At 36.4% G+C, this 13,922-nt stretch overlaps 1 long non-coding RNA gene across 1 annotated transcript; it reads left to right on the plus strand.

The window, feature by feature from the left end:
* Positions 1 to 3,873: 3,873 nt before the first annotated feature.
* On the plus strand, positions 3,874 to 13,922 carry LOC144662647 (uncharacterized). Its single transcript, XR_013572480.1, has 5 exons — positions 3,874 to 3,989; positions 6,264 to 6,426; positions 12,109 to 12,143; positions 13,184 to 13,276; positions 13,724 to 13,922. It is a non-coding gene; the product is annotated as an uncharacterized LOC144662647 (long non-coding RNA).

The following is a 13,922-nucleotide window of genomic DNA, read 5'->3' on the forward strand; positions in this document are numbered from 1 at the left end:
GATAGATGCGAAAAGTGTAATTAATAATACTTTTAAACTGAACGCACAGCAAGAGCGAGTGAATAAAGTATAAAAGCAGCAAATAATTTACGAAAGAACGGCAAACTGACACAGTTTCATTCAGTGTACGTCATAAAACTAGGCTCAGCACTTCAGTAAAGTTTGTTACCTTTCAATCTTGGTTTTGTCCTTTCATACTTTAGTAAACCTGTTCCACTTTGAGCTCAATTTCGCTTCAAATAATATAGCAGTCTTGATGACAGCCGTGGAGCCGTAAAGAAGTACAAATTAAACACTTGCCTCGTTCGACTTGCACAAGACTTGTAGTTTCCAGAAAAGGTTTTGCTTCGGATCTTCTCGTAAATCTTAACTGTTGTCACAATTTCCATGACATTAAGACGACTTTAGAGGGGATTGTTTGAGGAAAATCTTCTGAAGAAAACTCTCTTGCTCGCTTTCCTCGTATGTTTCATTCAACTCAAGAAGTGAACACCGCGCCAGAAATTTTCGCGCCTCCTCATACTATCACTTCGTTTACATCAAAATGAAATGTCCATTCGATTTTCAAGTTCAGTGAACTTGAGAAGAATTTAATAAAACAATTATTCCATTCGCCCTTGTTGGATACGAGTCGTTATAGCCAACTCGGCGCTTCGCGCCTCGTTGGCTATTTACCACCTCGTATCCAACGCGGACTCATGGAATAATTGTTAAATATAAGCGATAGATAATCTGAGTTAGCGAATATTATATTAGGGAGGCTCCTCCCAGGAATTTAAGTTCGTGGCTTGTTTCATCAATGAAAGAAATTTTAGCGCCCATATCAAATGACCTTAATATTACCGCACTTCTGTGTCAACGATTTTGCTGAAACTTGTTAAACGGTGACAAGAACAAGGCGTCCATTTGATCATAGTTGCTTTTTCTTTCGATCCATTCAAGGCAAAAAGGATGAAAACATTTTTATCATATTAATCTTTGAAAGGTCAGTAAGCCAAAATTCATGCAAATTCTTAACAGATAACTGACAAAACTCTAGCTGACTTTAAAGGTGAAATTTTAAAGGCAAATCGTGCAGTTAGTTTTACATTTGCAACAGGAATTTACACCACTAACATGCAGTTGGTAATTTATGACTTCTCTCTATTTACTAACGTCAAGCGAGTGGCAGAGAATAATTCCTTTCTGAAACCTGTTTCTGTCCTTTCGCCAAATTAAACAGCCTTGCGTTATAACATTTTAAAACAGAGCCAATCCTAAAATAAATAATAAACAAAAAAACAAATATCTGCAAACAGTAAAGAGTTGTTAATGTTGAGATCTTATTAACAGTTTTATATGAAAGGAAAGAATAAACGCGGGGCACAACTGACTTAAGACTATCGCTTTTCAAAAACATGATTAATCTGTAAGCAATTCTCGGTCTTCGATCGCACTCAAATTACATCTTATATGGTTTTGCAACTACGCGAAAAGCGGAACCTTTGTTGAAATCATGAATTAAACAATAGGGGCGCATATGTTGACCGTTGGCGAAAAGATCAACGTATAGCACGAACAACCAATAAAATTAACGGATTTGCAATACACTACTACATCAAATGCTACCTACATGCACTATTCCAAGAGCGATGTTTTATGAGAAGGTAAAAATTAGAAAATGTATTTACGAAAAATTATATTCAAAATTATATAGATATATTTTGAGACTTGACTCCCTTTTAACGTGCTTGTAAAAATCATTACCGTCGTCAAGGAGGCAAAAATCCATGTTCCGTTGTGCACGTAAGCCCTTTAACTCTCCGAGCCATTGGTCGTGCGAATTCTTGGGGATTAAAGATTTCTTCCCTTACCAATGTCGCGTATGAAAAAAAAGAACTTTGGACTTTGAGAGCCGAAACAGTTTACAAATTTTGACCCCTGAGGCAAGTTGCATCAACGTTGTTAGTGTCAGATGTAAATTTCATATTCTATTTTAAAATAATAAAACCTTATCACTTCTCGATCACGAGAACTTGAACTGATGATAGAAAAACTGAAATGAATAATGCCGTTGTCCCTAAATACTTTCACGCAGGCTAGGCCTTTCTGGTTGTGGAGATCATGGTCAAGCTGTGAATGCTTGACATAAAAGTCCTGTTGGTGATTTTATTCATGTGATATAACAATGCTCTATGACGTCACGCCGTTATGTATTCCTCCCCATGAACGCTAATTAATTTCTTCCCCAAAAAGGACAAAAACATCCCTCCCATATAAATCCTTTCAAAGGACAGGAAGGCGCACATCACATCCAGTTCTTAACAGAGAGATAACTTGTAACGAAGCTTTGGCTGACTTTTAAGGTAAATATTGATAGACAAGCCTATTTTGCAGTTTGTCACATTTGGAACAAGAATTTCCAGCACTAAAACCTAGGTAGGTAATATGGCTTCTCTCGATTTGGTATAGCAACGTCTTAAGCGAGTGGCAGAGAATAATTTTTTTTTGAAAACCTGTTCCTGTTCTTTTCGCAAATTTAAAGAAGGCTACTTTGATAGCTCTTGACAGATCCGCAAATAATTTAGAAGAATAAAGAGGTGTTAATCTTAGAATCCCTTTTACAATAACCACTCTTTAAGAGGTATTTTAAATTAAACAACAGAATTTTTGTTTAGGAAGAATGATTACGAGGCGTAGCAGACTCGATTATCTCTCGTAGTAAACGTCAGCCATTTCTCTTATTATTTAACAAGCAATTTTCTTTCGCCTTTCGCACCAGAAATATGTCTTATGTGATTTTGCAACTACTTGAAAAGCAAAACCATTGTAAAAAACTTGTATTATAGCAACTACTCGAAAAGCGAAACCAACGTTAAAATCCTGAATTAAAGCAACATAGACGCATATGTATTTTAAATTAAACAACAGAATTTTTGTTTAGGAAGAATGATTACGAGGCGTAGCAGACTCGATTATCTCTCGTAGTAATATAAACGTCAGCCATTTCTCTTATTATTTAACAAGCAATTTTCTTTCGTCTTTCGCACCAGAAATATGTCTTATGTGATTTTGCAACTACTTGGAAAGCAAAACCATTGTAAAAAACTTGTATTATAGCAACTACTCGAAAAGCGAAACCAACGCTAAAATCCTGAATTAAAGCAACAGAGACGCATATGTTGACCATCGGCGAACTGTCAACTTATAGCACGAACAACCATTTAAATTAATGGATTTGCAAACACCACGACATCAAATGCTACATACATACACTAATTCAAAAGCGAATTTTTATGAGAAGGTAAACATTATAAAATATATTTACGAAAAATTATATTCAAAATTATATAGATATATTTTGAGCCTTGGTCACTTTTTAAAGTGCGTGCTTCTAAAATTCATTACCGTCGTCAAGGAGGCGAAAATCTAAGCCCTTTTACTCTCTGAGCCATTGGTCTTGTGAATTCTTGGGGATTAAAGATTTCTTCTCTTTAAACCAGTGCCGCGTATATAAATAAAAAAAAGAACGTTGGACGCTGAGAGCCGAAAAAGGGATTGAATCAAACAGTTTACAAATTTTGATACCCAAGGCAAGTTGCATCAACGTTGTTAGTGTCAGATGTAAATTTCATATTCTATTTTAAAATAATAAAACCTTATCACTTCTCGATCACGAGAACTTAAAAATGATGGAAAACTGAAATGAATAATGCCGTTGTCTCTAAATACTTTCACGCAGGCTAGGCCTTTCTGGTTGTGGAGATCATGGTCAAGCTGTGAATGCTTGACATAAAAGTCCTGTTGGTGATTTTATTTATGTAATATAACAATGCTCTATGACGTCACGTCGTTATGTATTCCTCCCCATGAACGCTAATTAATTTCTCCCCCAAAAAGGACAAAAACATCTCTCCCATATAAATCCTTTGAAAGGACAGGAAGGCGCACATCACATCCAGTTCTTAACAGAGAGATAACTTGTAACGAAGCTTTGGCTGACTTTTAAGGTAAATATTGATAGACAAGCCTATTTTGCAGTATGTCACATTTGTAACAAGAATTTCCAGCACTAAAAGCTAGGTATAGCAACGTCTTAAGCGAGTGGCAGAGAATAATTTTCTTTTTGAAAACCTGTTCCTGTTCTTTTCGCAAATTTAAAGAAGGCTACTTTGATAGCTCTTGACAGATCCGCAAATAATTTAGAAGAATAAAGAGGTGTTAATCTTAGAATCCCTTTTACAATAACCACTCTTTAAGAGGTATTTTAAATTAAACAACAGAATTTTTGTTTAGAAAGAATGATAAGGAGTCGTAGCAGACTCGACTATCCCTCGTAGTAAACGTCAGCCATTTCTCTAATTATTTAACAAGCAATTTTCTTATTCCTTTCCCACAAGAAAAATGTGTCTTATGTGATTTTGCAACTACTTGGAAAACAAAACCATTGTTAAAACCTTGTATTATAACAACACACGCGAAAAAGTTGTCCTTGGACAAATAGCCAACTTATAGCAAATAAAACCGATCAAATTAACGGATTTGCAATACACAACGACACCAGATGGTACATACCCATTCTTTTACAATGTATCTCTTTTAAGAAAGCAAAATTTATTTAATTCAAAACGTGCCGGATATAATTTGCAAAATTATATAGATGGCTATAATCTTAACTAGTACACAAGAGCATGAGTTTCTTTAACCCTAAAGGCATTTCATTAGGGACATTTAAACTGTTTTCATTCTTGACAGATGAAAAATTTATTTTTATATTTTTTTGTTTTTCATTGTTGCATCGCCATTGTGAGTTTTACAGGTTTTCGAGGATGAGCCAAATTCCGAGCGCTATTTGGAAGTAACATTTTTGAGCTGTTGTCGCTGAATTACTGATCGGATTTCAAATAACCGAGAAAGCAATAATCAATGTTTTGAAACGTTTCTCTGAAGTGTTTCAATCAGCTCAATTTCTAAAATTGTCCACTTATTGTTAATAGTTTCTATCTCACGTTTTTTTTTGTTGTTTGAGCAGGTTCCTACTAGCTTAGTTGAGGGAGTTCCCTTTAGCGTATGTGCTTTTAAAAAATCAAGTCCAGTTTTAACACTCCTCAAGTTACCAGGAAAAATATTGAAAAATTACGAATACTGTAGCTTTGACTATAACATTTAACCTCCACGGTTGGGTTCGGGGCCAATGCCAACTTTTTCATTTGCAAACTGGAATAACAAATTCTTTCTGGTGATTGCCATTTAGGTTTGTCAACATTATGTTGGCCTAACTTTAAGAAGAACTAAAATGTTTTTTGACTCATGCCTGATTAAAATCTCAAAACGTTTTAACTATTGTTTGCAGCTCTTAATTGACATATCGATAGACAATTACCCAAGGTCTATAGCTTAATACTTTTAGTTGTCTTAATTTGTTTTAACCTGTGCTTAGAGGAAGACCGCTTATGCCAATTTTTTTGACTTAAATTTATTTGGAAAAAGCTAAAAACATGTATGTATGTATTTTTTTTAATTTTGCCACACAAACAAAAAATAGAATTATGAAAACAATAAATAAAACAAATCAATACACAAGATAATAATGAATATACAAAACTACAATATAATATAAGATTATTAACGGATAGAAAAAAAAAAAAAATGGCGAGGGAACCTAATAAAAAACCACGGGGCTTGTAAGCTTAGGTTCCCTCACAAGAAAAACCAGATGACTGATTTAGGTAACATTTGGTTTGATAAGAACTGTTTAAACGCGTACAGCTCCAAACTTTAAGATTTCCTGTTTAATTTTGTAAATGCGTTTTAAGTGATGCAAATTAGAAACTGAAACTGCCTATCAGCGATACAACTGAAGCTCCAGTGCAAAATTTTAATTTTATTGTAATATAAAAATAGTAAGTTGTATCAGTCTACTAAAATCCCTTCGAATTATCTGAAATGCTCTTGAACGACATAATACAGATTTTTGGTTTATTGAATGTGTATCCAGTTTTCACGGTTAAATTTTCAGATACTGCTAAAGGCAATTTATTTAAATTATACGAACCCTATGTGTTTGACTTCTTGTTAAGCCCGGTTTACCCGGGCAATTTTTATGTCACAGTTTTTATTTGCCCGTGTAGATGAGAAAAATTGGTCCATTTTTTTGTGAGAAATATGTTTGCTGACAAGCTTGCGAGTTTGCTTTTATGTGACAAATAAAATTTGTCACATATACAAAAATTGCTCGTGTAGAAATGCGTTTCAAATAATGACCACTAGCTTTTCTGACAAAGTTTGAGTTGCAGATACTTACAAGCAAGAATGGACGCTCGAATTGTCGTTTCCGTTCTTTTCCTTTGCCTGTCAACTGGTTACACCATGAAAAATGATGACGCTAACGATGACATTTTAGACCTGCTGAAGGAAACGGACGCTTTGAATGAAGCACCTGATGTGGTAAGTCGTTTTTGTCCTTTTCTTTCTCTTTTACCGTTTTGTTCCCATGGCTTGGACTAGAATAAAGTTAAATTTTATCTTTTGGTATTTAATTTCTTGTACGTAAGGAAAGCAAAACGTAAAGCTTGCGTTCGAACCTAGTGGTCCATCCGGCCGGATATTATCCCGGTTTCAGTAGCATGTAGCAATTAGAAGTATTTCTACAATCTTGGACAAAACTTGTTGACACATACGCATTTCACGCATTTTTCGCAAATGACTCGACTTGCAAGCGGGTTAAAATATCTTATCCCCCTTCCCCCCTACTCAATGTTGTTTCTTGTGGTTTGCGGCTCCACAGGCTTTGTTTTAAAAACACGAAAGCATTACCAACATTGAAATGGGGGGAAGGGGGGTAGCAAAACTGAACTCCGTTGGCTAAAAAGGTGGAAATTTGTTAAGTGTTTCAACAGTTTTGTCCAAGATTGTGTAAACGATATTTTGGCTAATAAGTAGAAAACGCTTTAAAGTTCTGCTATAAAACGCCTTCAGCTTTTTGTACCCTTCGAGTTCTTTACCACCAACTGCTCGTTGCCACGACAGGCTTTAATTAATCCATGGAATCATCAATTACAAGGGTTTTCGGAGGCTCGTTACCAATCGAGTCAACATAACTTTCACTGATTCTACTCAGTCAGAGTCTTTTCAAGGATTTGAATAGGAAATGGCTTTATTGAAGGGCTGATTCAAGTTTCCATCAAATGTCTACATTTTCAAACTTCAGATAAAATACAAAGTTTGGTTTTTATGTGCGTCATTGATGGTAATTAGAACAATTTGTAACGCTAATAGTCGATACACTGTGTACATTCAAACGACCTGAGTACAATTCACACAAATGAAGTCATAAAAAGAAACGTTCAGTACAGAAAACAAGCCAAAACATAACGTATTTACAATTCCATAGGAAAAGAACGAAAATGCATTAAGCTACAGGCGTTTTATGAGTGGGATTACGTGAAAAGCAATGGCGTCACGCCACAACGTCTCAAGCGTGACAAAATGGACGCGGCGTGACAAACAGGCAGTTAATAACAGACTATTGCTAACGACTGTTTCTGTATACTAAATAGGACTTTTCTCTCTCAATTCGCACTAGTTACCCTTAGTTGTCTGCTACAACTTTGAATTAGCGTAAACACTGTGATTCTGAACGATTAACAAGATAATTTTTAGTGATTTGAACGGTTAACACACGGTTAACACCGGTTAACAGCTATTAATAAAAGATACCTTGACATCTTCTATTCTTTACAAAAGACTTGCCGTTAACCGTTGAAAACCTTTGTTAACCGTAGTTTTTCGCTTCGTTTATGTTAAGCATTCAAAGTTAATCGACTGTCGCAAAAAAATCATCTATTGAATTCTAAATTCAAGGGGAGAAACAACATTTCGAAAATTGCGGGATTTAGTGTTAAGATCCTGCGGGTTAGCGCGGGATATTGGAACGTGACCCCTAATACCTGGCTATTTTTAAATGATCTATTATTGCAAAATGTCCTCTCTATATAATTTATAACTGGATTCTTTGGTTAAATACTTTTTAAATGACTAGAACACGTCCAATGGTCTTCAAAAGCGCTTGCCCTACTCATAGTAGCATATTCGACCGCCCTAGGAAAGAACATGCGTGCGCCATTGACCTGAGAAGTCTCTTTTTCCCCTGTAAAATTTAAGTGACCAATATTTTGGAGACGTAAATTATTTTTACAAAAGCAACTCGAAGAGTTTTAATTATATATGGGTCCTTAGCTCACCGAAATATCGCAATTCCTCAAAATTCATGAAAAAGCCGTTTACACAATCTTGGACAAAACTTGTTGACACATACGCATTTCACGCATTTTTCGCAAATGACTCGACTTGCAAGCGGGTTAAAATATCTTATCCCCCTTCCCCCCTACTCAATGTTGTTTCTTGTGGTTTGCGGCTCCACAGGCTTTGTTTTAAAAACACGAAAGCATTACCAACATTGAAATGGGGGGAAGGGGGGTAGCAAAACTGAACTCCGTTGGCTAAAAAGGTGGAAATTTGTTAAGTGTTTCAACAGTTTTGTCCAAGATTGTGTAAACGATATTTTGGCTAATAAGTAGAAAACGCTTTAAAGTTCTGCTATAAAACGCCTTCAGCTTTTTGTACCCTTCGAGTTCTTTACCACCAACTGCTCGTTGCCACGACAGGCTTTAATTAATCCATGGAATCATCAATTACAAGGGTTTTCGGAGGCTCGTTACCAATCGAGTCAACATAACTTTCACTGATTCTACTCAGTCAGAGTCTTTTCAAGGATTTGAATAGGAAATGGCTTTATTGAAGGGCTGATTCAAGTTTCCATCAAATGTCTACATTTTCAAACTTCAGATAAAATACAAAGTTTGGTTTTTATGTGCGCCATTGATGGTAATTAGAACAATTTGTAACGCTAATAGTCGATACACTGTGTACATTCAAACGACCTGAGTACAATTCACACAAATGAAGTCATAAAAAGAAACGTTCAGTACAGAAAACAAGCCAAAACATAACGTATTTACAATTCCATAGGAAAAGAACGAAAATGCATTAAGCTACAGGCGTTTTATGAGTGGGATTACGTGAAAAGCAATGGCGTCACGCCACAACGTCTCAAGCGTGACAAAATGGACGCGGCGTGACAAACAGGCAGTTAATAACAGACTATTGCTAACGACTGTTTCTGTATACTAAATAGGACTTTTCTCTCTCAATTCGCACTAGTTACCCTTAGTTGTCTGCTACAACTTTGAATTAGCGTAAACACTGTGATTCTGAACGATTAACAAGATAATTTTTAGTGATTTGAACGGTTAACACACGGTTAACACCGGTTAACAGCTATTAATAAAAGATACCTTGACATCTTCTATTCTTTACAAAAGACTTGCCGTTAACCGTTGAAAACCTTTGTTAACCGTAGTTTTTCGCTTCGTTTATGTTAAGCATTCAAAGTTAATCGACTGTCGCAAAAAAATCATCTATTGAATTCTAAATTCAAGGGGAGAAACAACATTTCGAAAATTGCGGGATTTAGTGTTAAGATCCTGCGGGTTAGCGCGGGATATTGGAACGTGACCCCTAATACCTGGCTATTTTTAAATGATCTATTATTGCAAAATGTCCTCTCTATATAATTTATAACTGGATTCTTTGGTTAAATACTTTTTAAATGACTAGAACACGTCCAATGGTCTTCAAAAGCGCTTGCCCTACTCATAGTAGCATATTCGACCGCCCTAGGAAAGAACATGCGTGCGCCATTGACCTGAGAAGTCTCTTTTTCCCCTGTAAAATTTAAGTGACCAATATTTTGGAGACGTAAATTATTTTTACAAAAGCAACTCGAAGAGTTTTAATTATATATGGGTCCTTAGCTCACCGAAATATCGCAATTCCTCAAAATTCATGAAAAAGTCGTTTACACAATCTTGGACAAAACTTGTTGACACATACGCATTTCACGCATTTTTCGCAAATGACTCGACTTGCAAGCGGGTTAAAATATCTTATCCCCCTTCCCCCCTACTCAATGTTGTTTCTTGTGGTTTGCGGCTCCACAGGCTTTGTTTTAAAAACACGAAAGCATTACCAACATTGAAATGGGGGGAAGGGGGGTAGCAAAACTGAACTCCGTTGGCTAAAAAGGTGGAAATTTGTTAAGTGTTTCAACAGTTTTGTCCAAGATTGTAGTCCCCCTGAATGATAGGCATGAATAGATTGTGCCGGTAAATTCAGGAAAAGTTGCTTCACAATATACCCAAAAGTTGCTCTAAAGTTGCTTAAATATCAAAAAGTTGCCACCAAAATTTAGAAAAGTTGCTTGCTCTCTAGAGTGAATTTTGCGTTTTCTAGAAATTGAAGCGTTTGCAGGTTTACTAAGAGTTGCCCCAGCGTCTATTACTCGCAGTTTAAATACCAAGATGGCCGGCGGCAGGCTCTACGTTGCAGCGAGTAAGCGCTGGATTTAAGGTCGCGCAGGACCCTTGCTCATTAATATATTCATTAGCCAAATTTCTTGTTGGTGTGCTATCTTGTAAAGCTTTAATTCACTACATTTTGAATATTGATTCCTCTAAAATTTAATAAGGATACTCAGCATACTAATGATTGCAAGGTTCCTGCGCGACCTTAAGCGCCCGTTAGATAGAAAGCCGCTGTCCAGATTTCGCGGGCGTAAAGCAAGTGTTATTTTATTGTCATTTTATTGTATATCCTTAGTTTTAATAAAATAAGTTTTGATAAAAACCAGTTTTAATAAAATCCTTCGAAATGAAACGACCTTTTATGGTTTGTATCGGTTTTATATCAATTTGTTGCTCAAAAGTTGCCAAGGAAGGCAAAAGTTGCCCTAGGTTGCTACTGGATGGGATGCTACCGTAATGATTCGATTTAGCGCCCTCCTTCCAATAAGCGCCCCCTTCCAAATAAGCGCCCCCCTTCGAATGTGTTTTTTTAAATAAGCGCCCCTATTCCAATAAGCGCCCCCAATCTTATTAGCGCCCTTATTCTAATAAGTGGCCCGATTGTGGATATGTGCCCCTACTGAAGTCATTTACGCCAACTAGATAAACTCCTGACCGTTCACCTTACAGTTCATGTATATATTTACTGCTGAAATTTACAATTATTTTAAAAGTAACTAAACTTATAATAATTTCTAACTGTTACGGTTTCTGTTATTGTTAGATACATTTGTTTGTTTATCAAAAAATTAAATAAGCGCCCTGTCCCGAATAAGCGCCCTGTCTCGAATAAGCGCCCTTCCTTGGGGTGTCAAAAGTAAATAAGCGCCCCGGGCGCTAAATCGAATCATTACGGTATTCCATCGCAGGGTACCCTCCGAGCATTATGTAGCCGGTACCCATTGATACACCTGGGTGAAGAGAGCTAGACAAAAAAAAAAAAAAAAAATAAATAAATAAGCTTTAAGCGCGAAATACAGCAAAACCACGAACATTTCCGAAGGATACACTAAAACGTTTAGACAATGACCGCGCGCTGGAATCGAATGAGTTTTGAGTTTTTTTGACATCATAATTGGTGGTTTTGATGGCTTTGCGACCGAAGTGAACATAGACGCCTTTAGGCTAAACTTCTGGTGAGAATATTATGAAACCAACCGTCATTGAAATATACCAGCTTGAAGAGCTATACCAACCAGCTAAAAGAGCTAATGATCATAAAAAAATATTTCAGCTAGTTATAAGCCGTTTTCAACTGGTGCAAAATCCTTACTTCCAACGTAATTGAGATGCCTCACGATCTAACAGCACAACAACAGTGACGTCACAATTGGTGTTTTTGCAACCTCGCTGTTTACGACAATCTCCGAGAGTTTTCCAGAGCGCTCTACGATTATACAGGCCAAAAATGAGCACTTTTTAACTTGAAATATCTCTGCGATGTAAAGCTTAAATACTTTGAAACTTCGGAATACGTTTATCTGGTTCTTAATTAGCACTTTGGTTTAAATAAAAAAAATCGAAATTTCAGCTCATTTGACCATTAATGTAATATTGTTACCGTGTTTAATCAATCTTAAATGTTCTTTAAATTGTCTGTCTCAGTGATAAATGGGTTTTTTGTGAATTTTTGAATTCATATTTGATATTTTGACTTCTTTTGCAGCAGGCGGATCCTACTTGGGCCTATCAGTCTTCTACGTAAGTGAAATCATTAAAAAGTAATCTAAAACAGGCCACCAATGAAATGATAGTTTCAATGAGAGTACAGTAGAATCTCAATTTTCCGAACCTCCAAGGTTCGAGAAATCGAGGCTAAAATTACAGAGAAGTACTATCCAATAGAAAACAATGACCTCCAGTTTGGCGCGAAAAATACACTGATATTTGTCCACGGGCATTACCTGTTCCGAGAAGCGAACAGTTTTCCGAGAGCAAAGCTCTTGGAACTTTGTGATAACGTTCGAGGACAAATATCAGTACTCATTATTCAACAAATGCACACGTTGCCCATATACGGTTAAAATGTTATTGTTATCTGTCATTCGTACATAACAGAAGCCTGCAAACAGGCTCCCAAGTAGAACTGGACGTAAAATGCTCGCGTAGTTATTTTTTTTTTCACCCTGCCCCACTCGGGAGCCTGTTCGCAGGCTGACATAACAGATTTTCTGCGATTACGTAGGTTGTCAAGATTCGTCCGAAATCTTTGAAACGCTGCACAACCACAGTTTTTTTTAGCTGCAAAATGTATTTTGTTCACAATTTGATGAATATACAAACAATTATCCTGCTCAATCTTGCGGAATATCGCCTGATTTTAGCCGACTCTTAAATCAGTAAGTAGAAGAATCTGTAAGCTAAGGTCGAGTATGCATAGGGGCCTGTTGGCCCATCATGCCGGAGTTTATCCCAGTTTCCGTGGCATAATGCAATAAGAGTTATTTTTACTACTCCCTGGATGGGATTACGTCCAGCAATCCATGGCAGGGTTACCTCTAGCATTAAATTTTCCGGTACCCATTTAAACACCTGGATGAGAAGAGGCACTATTAGGCATAGTTCAGCGTCTTGTCTATGACACTATGAGATGACTCAGGCCAGGACTTGAAACCGGCTGATATTCACCAACGTCCAGCGGGCTAACCATCAAGGCACCGGAAAGTGGATTATAAATTTGTTATCTTAACTCCATTAATATATGTAGGGTTCTACTTTTACCTAGATTGTTTTCTTTTTAGGTCATATATAATTGATCAGTTCACCGAAATTCCAGCGGGTCCAGCGGCGGTGGCGACGGCGTCGTCATCCTGGTCCTTGGGCTGGGGTCTTAGGTATGAACACCTAAACCAGCTAGTACTGACAGTATTTGTGCATCGTACCATATAAGACAAATGAGGTGTCTTTCTGATCTTGAAATATCTTTATTAGTTTATTTTGCATTGACCCACTGTGGCTGTTAAATGCATGGTTGACCTAAAATGTTAACTCTTATTTTATGCGGATTTTATATTGTATTGTATATTTAACGAAAAAGAAGTAAACAGTAAAATTATGAATTCTGGTTTCTATAAAAATAGCAAGGACAAAGCTTTCAGCTTAATTGCAGCCATACTAATAGTAATGCAGTAATATAAAAATTGAGGTAAAAAGCCCTCAAACTATGTAAACTAAACGTTTTCGATCATTGAGAATATTATCAGTGATGCAATAACGTTTGCCTGTTTATCTTTCCTTTATTAATAATGTTTATTAATTGTGGTTTGTTTTTTCCCTTTTAGTTCCTCAAGCGCTATCTAGAAATTCTGGTCAGCACTACAAGCTGGGGAAAAAGATTTACTGTTCACTTATTCAAGAACAACGACAATTACAGATGGTTAATTTTAAAATGGGGTTAAAATGTTATGAGCTCGTATCATTTGAGGTCCTTAAGACTTAAGGATATTAATCAGCGAAGAAATAAAACCGGGATAAAATACG

Source organism: Oculina patagonica, chromosome 8, assembly GCF_052425735.1.
Source record: "Oculina patagonica isolate OP01 chromosome 8, crgOcupat, whole genome shotgun sequence".
Classification (NCBI taxonomy): Eukaryota; Metazoa; Cnidaria; class Anthozoa; order Scleractinia; family Oculinidae; genus Oculina; species Oculina patagonica.